Source organism: Bison bison, unplaced genomic scaffold (genome assembly GCF_000754665.1).
Source record: "Bison bison bison isolate TAMUID 2011002044 unplaced genomic scaffold, Bison_UMD1.0 scf7180017864181, whole genome shotgun sequence".
NCBI classification, from domain to species: domain Eukaryota; kingdom Metazoa; phylum Chordata; class Mammalia; order Artiodactyla; family Bovidae; genus Bison; species Bison bison.
Window position 1 is genome coordinate 7,398,636 of NW_011494753.1, and position 12,399 is coordinate 7,411,034.

The 12,399-nt window shown below is 36.5% G+C and overlaps 1 protein-coding gene across 6 annotated transcripts in view; it reads right to left on the reverse strand.

The window, feature by feature from the left end:
- The window catches only part of PEAK1 (pseudopodium-enriched atypical kinase 1), a 288,921-nt gene that overhangs the window by 223,935 nt on the left and 52,587 nt on the right, over window positions 1–12,399 (reverse strand). Inside the window, exons 1-2 of one of the 6 annotated variants that reach the window (XM_010843307.1) lie at window positions 8,406–8,467; window positions 1,486–1,564 (exon numbers count right to left, since the gene is read on the reverse strand). The exons of the other annotated variants lie outside the window; for them this stretch is intronic. The gene's annotated coding sequence lies outside the window, so the exon portion shown is untranslated. Of the gene's footprint in view, window positions 1–1,485; window positions 1,565–8,405; window positions 8,468–12,399 lie in introns of those variants that run through there. 6 annotated transcript variants of the gene reach the window in all.

Sequence of the window (12,399 nt, forward strand, 5' to 3'; positions counted from 1 at the left end):
CACACACACACACACACGGCACTCTACCTCTACATTCTAAAACAATATCTGGACTGTCACTATTTGTGAGTGAATGGCTGAATAACTGCATGAGCAACTGGGATCAGACTATACCTAAAATTTATACTCAGCCTTTATCATTTACTATTATTATCTGGTAAAGCATTCCTAATTTTCACATAGCATCCTATTATAGATATAGACCACAGTATATTCAATTTTCTACTTTGAATATTTAGGTTGTTTCTAAATTTTGTTGTTCTAAATTTATAATATCATAAATATCTTTGTACACACTTTTATATCCTCATATATACCAAATATCCCTGAATATATACCTTCTTGCACAGCTTTGGTAGTTTTTTTAGGATAAAGTATTTTAAATAAAATTGTTGGATCAAAAAGCAAATATATCATGAATGCTTTCAACACATTTTATAAACTATAAACATCAATAGGTGAGTGTAAGTAAGATGGATACATAGTATACATGGATAAGAGTGTGCACATGATAGAGCACAACAATCAGAGGTAAGGAATCAGAATTATATGCAACACAAGGATAGATCATTTAAATGAAAGGCTGAATTTTTTTAAAACAATATAAAAAGTTTAAACTTTGAAAAAAGAAGAAAACAGAAAAAAACAATAAAATGAGATATATAGCCCAGTGTCATTTATAAAAATTATAAATTTATACACAGAAAACACTATGTATTTTCTAAAGATACAGAAATATCCAAAGATGTATGCTATGCTATGCTAAGTCACTTCAGTTGTGTCCAACTCTGTGCGACCCCATGCTAACTACCTTAGAATGGGTGCTTATGAAAGGAAGCTAAATGAGTAGAGACAGGGACATAAGTGGGATAAAGACAACAAAATAACCAATCAAGATACAGGTCTAGTCCTTGGGATGCCAGCATGAGAAGCATTATTCTTCTCCTAAATGCTGGGAAAGAGATAGGGGAGTAAAGAAAATCCAAATAAACTCAACTGGGCCAGTATAATCATAAGAGTTCCATGTAAACAAAAACTGTTCTAAGTACAATTATACAAAATTAACATCTTTCATTTTAAAAGGAGCCAAGAATATTTCACATATTTTAGAAAAAATTCAGTAAATATTGATTTTTTTTAAAAATCAAGAAACTATAATCATTAGGATTATAGTCAATAATCTAAAGTAACTATATGACCAAACTGAGAACTTGATGATTTGTCTGAAATTACTAGGTCTATAACATCCCAAGATTAATCTGAGTACAATACTGACCATAAAAGACCCTGAAGATAACATTCCAAACACTATAAATCCAGCATTGGGAATCTATACAAACTCAATTTTTAATTTACACATTTGTCATAGAAATCATGTTACAAAATATTTACCATAGACCAAATCCTGTGAATGAAATAACATCTAAAACCATGGCATCACATAAACTTTAGAAAATACAGTAGGAAAAAGTCACTTCTCAGTACCTCTTTATTGGTATAGCACCCATATAAACACAGTCTTAAATAGAAGGAGTACGGAGAAAAAATCTGAAGCACACTTCATCTGAGAAATCAACAAAGAAGAGGAAACTATTTTAGCATTTCATGCAATGGAATTGAGCAAGAACTTTTGAAAAATCACTTCCCTTAGCATATTGGTCTATTCTTATTAAATTACAACTGAATCTGCCAATGATGCTTTACAATATAATAGATTCTTCAGGAAGTCAATAAAAAAACAATCTGGATTGGAAGTGCAATTATATACCTTTCTGGAACCTATAATAAATGATCTTGAGGAAGAGGGATATCACTATTTTTCAAATGTACAAAACAATGTAAGTTCAAGCTTTTTTCTGCTACTGAACTCAAACTATACACCAAAGGATGCAAAATGAGCAACAATAACCAAATCAACAGTGACAGGTTAGTGTGCACAACTAACACAGCAGACAATGGGAACAGCTTTCTCTAAAGACTGCAGTCCTGTGTAACGCAGATTTAATTTAGGTCACAGAAAATTCTACGAAGATCTGACAGCTTCTGCTTTGACTAGATGAAACTTGCTGCATACATCAGCATAAATAATTAGGTTCAACTGTACATTCACCAAACAAAATAAAGTAACTTTCCTCAAGCTGGGGGAGGAAGCTATAGCTTTACCTCTACCTTGAATTGTAGGGATCTTCTGATTTATCCTAGAAACAGTGTTCTCTTTTAGAACTGATAATTACAGTTGTGCTGTTTGGTTGCTAAGTCATGTCCAACTCTTTTGCTGCATCATGAACTATATCTCACCAGGCTTCTCTGTCCATGGGATTTCCCAAGCAAGAAAACTGAAGTGGGATGCCATTCCTTCTCCAGGGTATCTTTCTGACCCAGGGATCAAACCCCACCTCCTGCAATGGCAGGGGGATTCTTTTCCACTGAGACCCGGGAAGCCCATAGTAAAGGAAACACACAATAAACAGAGTCCCCAAAGGGACTTTCACTGAGGGTGTGCTGATTTTATCCGAGGTTAGGGAACTAAGATCTTATATTCTTCATTAAAAAACAAACAAACAAAAAAAGAGTCACCAGAAAGAAATCTACAAAAGGTAGGATCTTCAATTAGCAGTTCACTTTAAATAATTAAGTCTTTCTGGCTTCTGTTGAGTATTTTTAACAGGGTAGCTGTAGAACATGATATCAATGATATAATGTCATTTGTGTTTGAATTCTAAGAGCCACACACACACACACACACCCCCCCAAAAAAACCTTTTTTAGATTCAAGTCAGTAAACCTCTGGAGGGTTGAAAAATTTAATGTACAGGTCAGTACTGTCTATTTATACTAATACAGGAAACCAATATAAAATTATAACTGTTAACAAATTATTTAACATTAAATGACTCTTTAATTAAAGAAATATTCTTTCCTATAGTAAAAATAAAATCCTATAAATTGCAAACACAATGCTGAGTTTTGAAATAAACAAGTTGATGAAATAGGTGTAATATACATAGTGTTGTTAATGTGAAATTTAAAAACTTGTAAAAATCCCATAAAGTATGATACACAAATACTTAGTAAACTATAAAAACATGCTTAGATTTGAAAAATACCAAATTCATAAAACTGATTACTTCTGAGACAGGGAGAGGGATGAGACTGGGAGGGAGTCACAGGAGTCTCAATTACCATGATTCTATAATCTGTATATTTATCGGCTAAAATGTTAACAGCTTATTTGGCAGGCAATATTTTATTTGCCATGGGTCTACGATAATGGTAGACCAATGACATTATGAATTTGTCAAAACCCATGAAGGTGTACAACATAAAGAGTGAATCCTAATGCAAACTTTGGGCTTTAGTTTATAATAATCTATCAACATTGGTTCATTAACTGTAACAAATGTACCACTCACTGTTCTGTTTCAACCTTAAATTAGTGTACTGTAATTTTATTTCAGCACTAACCACTCAGAGTTAGTCTGGTATACACAAACCAAAGGGCATTAACCAAATACGACTGCACTTACTTTAGATGCCAGCCACTCTTCAGGGATCTCCAGGCTATCTGCATTTCTAATCAACTTGCCACATACTCAGAGATTCCTATGAGTGCCTCAGTTTGATAACTTGCTAAGACAACTGACAAAACTCAGGAAAGCATTATACTTATTATTATAGTTTTATTATAAATAATACACACAGGGAAAGCTCTAAGATGGCCCTGAAAAGGGGCTTCCAAGCCATCTCCCTATGAGTCAGGGTGCATCATCCACCCAACACATCACTGTCTTCACCAATCAACATTCTCCACTGAGCTTTGGTGTCACTTCAGTCGCTCAGTTGTGTCTGACTCTTTGCAACCCCATGGACTATAGCACACCAGGCTTCCCTGTCGTTCACCAACTCCCGGAGCTTGCTCAAACTCATGTCCATTGAGTTGGTGATGGCATCCAACCATCTCATCCTCTGTCATTCCCTTCTCTTTCTGCCTTCAATCTTTCCCAGCATTAGGGTCTTTTCCACTGAGTTGATTCTTCATATCAGGTGGCCAAAGTACTGGAGTTTCAGTTTCAACATCAGTCCTTCCAATGAATATTCAGGACTGATTTCCTTTAGGATTGACTGGATTGATCTCCTTGGGTCCAAGGGACTCTCAAGAGTCTTCTCCAACGCCACAGTTTAAAAGCATCAATTCTTCAGCACTCAGCTTTCTTTATGGTCCAACTCTCACATCCTTACATGACTACTGGAAAAACCATAGCTTTTAACTAGATGGACCTTTGTCAGCAAAGTAATGTCTCTGCTTTTTAATATTCTGTCTAGGTTGGTCATAGCTTTTCTTCCAAGGAGCAAACATCTTTTAATTTAATGGCTGCAGTCATCATCTGCAGTAATTTTGGAGTCCCCCAAAAATAAAGTCTGTCACTATTTCCACTGTTTCCCCATCTGTTTGCCATGAAGTGATAGGACTGGATGCCATGATCTTAGTTTGTTGAATGTTGAGTTTTAAGCCAGCTTTTTCACTCTCTTCTTTAACTTTCATCAAGAGGTTCTTTAGTTCCTCTTTGCTTTCTGTCATAAGAACGGTATCATCTGCATATCTGAGGTTATTGATATTTCTCCCGGCAATCTTGATTCCAGCTTGTGCTTCATCCAGCCCAACATTTCTCATGATGTACTCCGCATATAAGTTAAATAAGCAAGATGACAACATACATCCTTAACATACTCTTTTCCCAATTTGTAACCAGTCCATTGTTCCATGTCCAGTTCTAACTGTTGCTTCTTGACCTGCATCCAGATTTCTCAGGAGGCAGGTAAGGTGGTCTGATATTCCCATCTCTTGAAGACTTTTCCAAAGTTTGTTGTGATCCACACAGTCAAAGGCTTTCATGTAGGCAATAAAGCAGAAGTAGATATTTTTCTGGAACTCTCTTGCTTTTTCTATGATCCAATGGATGTTGGCAATTTGATCTCTGGTTCTTCTGCCTTTTCTAAATCTAACTTGAACATCTGGAAGTTCTCGATTCATGTACTGTTGAAACCTGGCTTGGAGAATTTTGAGCATTACTTTGCTAGTGTGTGAGATGAGAGCAATTTTGTGGTAGTTTGAACATTCTTTGACATTATTTCTTTGGGATTGCAATGAAAACTGACCTTTTCCAGTCCTGTGGCCACTGCTGAGTTTTCCAAATTTGCTGGCGTATTGAGTGCAACACTTTCACAGCATTATCTTTTAGGATTTGAAATAGTTCAAGTGGAATTCCATCACCTCCACTAACTTTGTTTGTAGTGATGCTTCCTAAGGCCCATTTGACTTTGCATTCCAGGATGTCTGGCTCTAGTTGAGTGATCACACCATGCTGATTATCTGAGTCATGAAGATCTTTTTTGTATAGTTCTTCTGTGTATTCTTGCCACCTCTTCTTAACATCTTCTTGTTAGGTCCACACCATTTCTGTCCTTTATAGTGCCCATCTTGGTGTCAGATTGGCCCAAAGTCCCAACCCACTAATTATATGGTTGATGTTTCTGGTGAGCAGGCCCCATCCTAAAGTCACCAAAAGGTACACCATGAACTGGCACATCAACATAACAAAAGCACATCTTATTCACTTAAAAACTAAGATAATACCCTCACTATAGGAGAATCTTCTCTTATTTTTTAATAAAATATGAGAGCAGAGTTTAACGACACATACTTTTAGCTTCATAAGAGGCCAGTGGTATAACAGGAATGAAAGAAAGGGAGTATTATTAGAGGACAACTTTCAAGGGGAGTACACTTCACAACTAGCTCAGATTGGAAATCATATCAAATAAGAGTTATCAAAAAGAATCAAAAGAAACCAATGTCACATTTGCCAACATTGAGGCTTATGTCAATATAAAGCCCAGAACTGGCATATTGTTAATATAAAACCCATTTAAATCCATTTTTAAATGGATACATTGGTTACAGCACATAACAATGGTTAAGGTCTATAATGATCAAATGGAATCCATACTGAATGAATTAAGAGTAGAAGAGTGAACTGGAAAGGAAACCAAGTTGTAGTCTTTATAAAACCTGGTCCTTTCCACAGAGTTAAATGAAGGAGTAACGACTCAAAAACTATGCCACAAACCAAAGCATTGAGGGCTAAAAATTATATTTTATAGAATTGTCTCTTTCTTCACCAACATCAATAAATAAGTTACTAAATCTACCTTTTTGGCATAATAAAGTCATTTCAATAGAACTAAAAGTGCTACAGTTTCAATGTCAACTCTTCTGAAAATAAATGTTGCTGCCATGCCTCAGAATCCAAATTGCACCAGCAGATCATTACTCTGTTCTATTCTGTTGACACATTTTAACTCATTTTATAAAGCAAGAATTTATTTCTGTTCTAAAATCCTGGGGAAAAAAAAATGTTTATGGGAAGGCAATTTCATTTTGCTAGGTTGACAGTGACAGTCCCTTGGGGGAGAGGCCAACTCAAGCAGGACTGAAGCAGCTGTTAGGAGCCAATTTTCCTACCTGTTAATTGCTTTTGTGACTAGGCTGCACCAGCTCAGACACCCACCTGACAAGCAGTAGATAAATCGAAATAGTCATATCTCAGAGTTTGAAAATTAAAAGGCTTTCTCCTTTCTGAAAGAATTTAACTAGGGAACAGAACAGCATAGGAAGTGAAAAATATCAAATGTACAGAAACATTAATTGCAAAAAAACTAATGGCAAAAATAATTAGCACCTTCCTGATTACCAAAAAAAAAAAGAGGAAAATGTTTTTTTTAAAATTTTATAAATAGCCAATAGAAAAAGCATTCGTTTGGTCATTCAAAAAATATTTACTGGAATAACTACTATGGCAGACACTGTTCCAGGTGCTGTGGATACAGCATTAAACAAAACAGAATATCTATGTCCCCATCAGAGGAGATACACAAGAAATAAATATCAGCTAGTCATTAGGTACTAAGAAGAAAACAAAGCCATTTAATAGTGTTAGAGAAACACTAATTTTCAGTGAGTTGTTAAGGAAAACCTCTTTGAGGAAGGAACATTTAAGCTGAGACTTAAATGAAAAGAAAGATAAAGCCACACAAGTCTGAAGGAAAACCATTCCCCACAGTGGGATAACTGCAGAAGTCCCTGAAGCTAGACTGACTTTATAGAACAGAAAAGAAGGCTGATGTGACTAGAGTTTCACGAATAGGGTTAAGAATGGCAACAGATAAGGTCTCCTCAAAATGCCACAGTCATTTCAAAGTCATCAGTTGGGAAGATAAAAATAAAACTGTGACCAACGAGCTATTCATAGGAATTCTCTTTTGGACTAGTAATGACCACCCAGAAACTTTCAATACAAAATGAAGAGAAACATGAGTTAAGGAACGTCCCAAGGGCAAAGGTTTCTCAATCAGAAAGGATCAACATCAGAGTCCTAGCTGAATCAGTGTTTCAGTCACCAACTTCACTTTCACTGTTCACTTTCATGCATTGGAGAAGGAAATGGCAACCCACTCCAGTGTTCTTGCCTGGAGAATCCCAGGGACAGGGGAGCCTGGTGGGCTGCCATCTATGGGGTCGCACAGAATCGGACATGACTGAAGCGACTTAGCAGCAGCAGCAGCAGCAGCAAGTGCAATAAGGCTCCAAGTGAGATCAATATCTAGTGCTGGCATGTTAAAACATAGAACTCATAAATGAACTCTAGACAGAAATGAATGTTTCTGGACATGCTTTTCCTAATTCCTGCCAGATCTACTTATTTCAGATAGTTCAGAGAACTTTTTAAAATTTAAATATAAACAATGGATATGATAAAACATAACCCACCTAAAATAGAAATTTTAGAGAAATTTGCCATGGGGTAATGTTCTTTCTAGAATCACAAATTAGGATTTTAAAAACAAAAACATTTCATAAGTAATTAAATCAACTGTTTTCCTTCTACAGAAAGCACAGATATAAGTTTACAAGCATCATAATATTAAACAATGCTATGTCTTAAAAATAAAATACATGTATTAAAATAGAACCCATCTTATTTGAAGGACAAACTATATTTTCCAGCACTGAAGGATTCCCAGATAACACTGCACTGTTGTATAACACCAACAAGACTTTTTGTATGGTGCTATAATGTAAAAATTGCCAAATTATGCTTACCGCTATTGAATAGGCACATCTCTCTATAAAAGCACTTTGGTAAGGCTCTATTCATTTTGAGAAACAAGAATAGAAAAATAATGGAGATCAAAAGCTCGCTTTAGATGATGTATGTGGCAAAGCATCCTCACTAAGCCACATGCTAGTAAAAAAAAAGAACACTGGCATCAGAAACTGGAATCCCATCTCTAACACTAAACTGAACCTCAGTTTTCCTTATCAGTAAAATGAGAATATCACCTACTTCCACAAGATTGAGAGGAAGATTAACTGAAATGTAACAGGTGAAGATTAAAGGAATCCAGTCTTACAGGGTAATCACAATATCCATTAAATGAACAGGGGCAAGCACATGTTAAAAAAAGAGAGAGAGAGAGAGATTATTATAAATTATAGGTTGTAAGTGATGAATACAATGTAAATAGTACTCCTCCAGAATATACTGGCCAAACTCTTGTATTTTACCTATAAAGAAACAGAAGCTCAGGGAGTTTGAATGACCAGCCTGAAGTTAAAAAGCAGGCAGAAAAGGGGCTAAAATCTTACTTAACTACTAAAGGTGGCATGTGTTTTATAGAGCCCTTTCACAAACCAGATCTAATTGATCTTCACTATGAGGTGGTTAATCTGGCTCATGAGAAAATCCAAAGCACCAAAGTCAGCCAGTGAGTTAGTGATGGAACCATGTGTAAAACCTGGGACACTGAATACTGCTTCTCTTAAAACAGAGACTGAGTCTTTCTTACTCATAACTTGACTAACAGAAAAAACTGTCTTAGCAAGCAATCACACTGTCGTATTCAGTTAATAATTATGTTTAAAGTCATACTACAAAGACATAAATGTTTCCATTCTCTACTTAACAGAATCAGCCTTTTAACATTAAAATACTCAAATCAAAGACAAATTTTTTGACATATTTCCCAAACTAAAACCTCAGTAGATACTGGTCTAGGGCACAGCACCAAGAATAATTTTTATTCTGTTTGTTCATAGATTATTTAAACAGGACAGCTGGGTTAGTGAGTTGCTGAATATTTTATCATAATCAAGCAGTATGTTGTTTCTATCATTAATGACTCCAATACTCACATTCTTAAAAATTACTTAAGCAATCCTATAAATTGTTCTTTATTTTATGTAAGATTTTGTAGTTACCCCTTAGGTCAATCAACTCTTGTATTTAAAGATGATTCACATCTGCAAAATAATCATGTTACAAATATTGCATTACTATGCAGCTGAAGGGACAGACAGGCTGGGAAACTGATTAAAAGGGCTCAATGGAGATGAGCCAATTGAAAATACAGCATCTAAATAACAATCACATTTACATGTTTCTGAACGTTGTTAAAAATATATAAATTTGCTTGATATTCCAAATTCTTGCTTTTAGAAGGATCAAGCTCTGAAGGAAGATTTCTAGGTTTAAAAGAGGACATGGCACAGCAATGGAGGAGGTCAGAGCTCAGTCTTCATGATGGTTTTCAGATCGCTTGTGCAAATAAGAACATGTTAGCTGGGCTCCAAACAGGTTTCTGCTCAAAACCACTTTCAAAGATGTGAAAATAAAGGACCATGTGCGTCAAAGTAATTTCTGAGTTTTGCAACTAATAACTGGCAATACTGCTTTTTGGGTGAGTGAGAAAAGAGAACCATTAAATTAATATACAAATGAGCAGCAATCACTCACACTATTTTCCCATGAGTGAGAAAAGAATACATAATTTGGGTGGGGATCAAGCACTTGAAGTAGTTATGGCCAGAGACTACCATCGAATTAACTGCTTAGCTTAGTTCATAACATTTCACTTGGACCCATCAAGGACTGTCATCCAAAAGGCACAGTCTGAATGTAGAAGAGTAAGCCTTCTGATAAACTGAGATTGTGCTTACACCCTAAGGTATGTTGCTTGTCTGTCTTCTGAGCAATTTTAAAACTACATTTGATAATAACACAATTTTGAATCCCTTTTACCCTAGTGCTAATTTTATAGTATATTTTTTAGGTAGACAAACCATTAAGTAAATGTGTTAGAGATTCAATTGAAAAAACAAGGCCCCAGCTTGTGAAAAAGCAACAGTACAGATAATACTGACTCCCATAGCTTTCTTAGCTAGAGACATAGCTAGGAATTGTGATCACACGATTCAGAAAGATCATGCTGAAACATCTTATGGATTAATACAGATAAACTCTGTACAGTCCATTTTGTTCTGCCTTAAAATTATCTAAAATCGATCATTTGAAATTGACTGTTATGCAGTATGATCAATTATTGAAATACTCCATTTCTCAATCACCTTCATTATGCAGTTTACGGGAAACACAGTCCTCTAGAGCTATTCACAATGTGTTCCACTAATTACAGTCTTCATTCAGCACACATTTATTAAGCACTTATTGTGTACTACACACTATTAGTACAGGAAATAGCATGCTGAATCAAATTAGCTCCTGCCTTTAGAAGCAGAGGGCATGGCTTACAGAAAAGCAATTATTACATAAGGCAACAAGTACTATAAAAGTAATGTGTACAAATCACAACAGAAATATAGAAGGGGAAGGACTGAATTCTTCCTTGGGAAGTGAAGAAAGGCTTGTCAGACTATATTTTAACAGAGACTTACAGGATGAGTAGGGACTTCCCAGGTGGTGCTAGTGATAAAGAACCCACCTGCCAATGCAGGAGACACAAGAGATGTGGGTTTGATCCTTGGGTTGGGAAGATCCCCTGGAGGAGAGCATGGCAACCCACTCCAGTATTCTTGCCTGGAGAATCCCATGGACAGAGGAGCCTGATGGGCTACAGTCCTTAGGGTTGCAAAGAGCTAGACACAACTGAAGTGACTTAGCACAGGAGTTTGGTAAATATACTAGAGATTGTTCATGAGGAAAGGGGAGTAGGACAGACCTATAGCATATGCAAAGTTGCATAAGTAAAAAAGAGGACGTGTTTGTCAGGGCAACAACAGAGCTCACTAACAGTGAAAGTAAGCAATGACCAGAACAGGGCACAAAGGATCTTCAACAATGTTGAAGCCATGTTAGGAGTTCAGCCTTTATCTCAATAAAAGTGTGAAGCACTAAAAAGTTTCAAGCAGGGATGTGATAATGATTTTGGTTTTAAAGAAATCCCCTGGCCATACAACAAAAGGAAGGAATAAACTTGGAGGCAATCAAGTCTAGTAGATTTATTAAGAGATCATTAAATTCACCACTGCCTTTAGAACAAGGCAATAGGATTTGGCCCTTGTGTGGCCACACACATCTCTCTCCATGCAATGAGCAGAGAAAAGGGCCAAAAGAAGTGTTACCTTACTGGGTCTCACCCTAACAGACTACTTTCAACTGACCTGGAATCCCAGAACTCCTAGCTCAAATGGCAGAGTCCATTTCCAGGACAGGTCCTCATGTAGGTATGTGCAACCCTAAACTAAGCGCTAAGTTGCTCCAGTCATGTCTGATTCTTTGTGACCCTATGGACTATAGCCCGCCAGGCTCCTCTGTCCATGGGAATCTCTAGGTAAGAATACTGGAGAGGGTTGCTGTGCCCTCCTCCAGGGGATCTTCCCAAACCAGGGATCGAACCAGTGTCTTTTATGTCTCTTACACTGGGTTCTTCATCACTAGAGCCACCTGGGAAGCCCACCCTAAGTCTGAAAGGTAGCCAAAGGGCAATTGCTATGGGAAGATGGGGGCTGTAGAGAAAGCTTGGACTTTATCACAATTTTGGTAAATACATACGTATGTATATTGATATATATTTATGTATATATATCATATTTATAATATTAAACAGAAATATAAACATTTAAGAAATATCTTATATGGTAAAGTATATACATAATGTATACAATATTTAACAATATTGTATATATTATATGTAATATGGCAAATTTGCTTACTCCTTGGAAGAAAAGTTATGACCAACTCAGATAGCATATTCAAAAGCAGAGACATTACTTTGCCCACAAAGGTTCGTCTAGTCAAGGCTATGGTTTTTCCTGTGGTCATGAATGGATGTCAGAGTTGGACTGTGAAGAAGGCTGAGCGCCAAAGAACTGATGCTTTTGAACTGTGGTGTTGGAGAAGACTCTTGAGAGTCCCTTGGACTGCAAGGACATCCAACCAGTCCATTCTGAAGGAGATCAGCCCTGGGATTTCTTTGGAAGGAATGATGCTAAAGCTGAAACTCCAGCACTTTGGCCACCTCATGCAAAGAGTTGCCTCATTG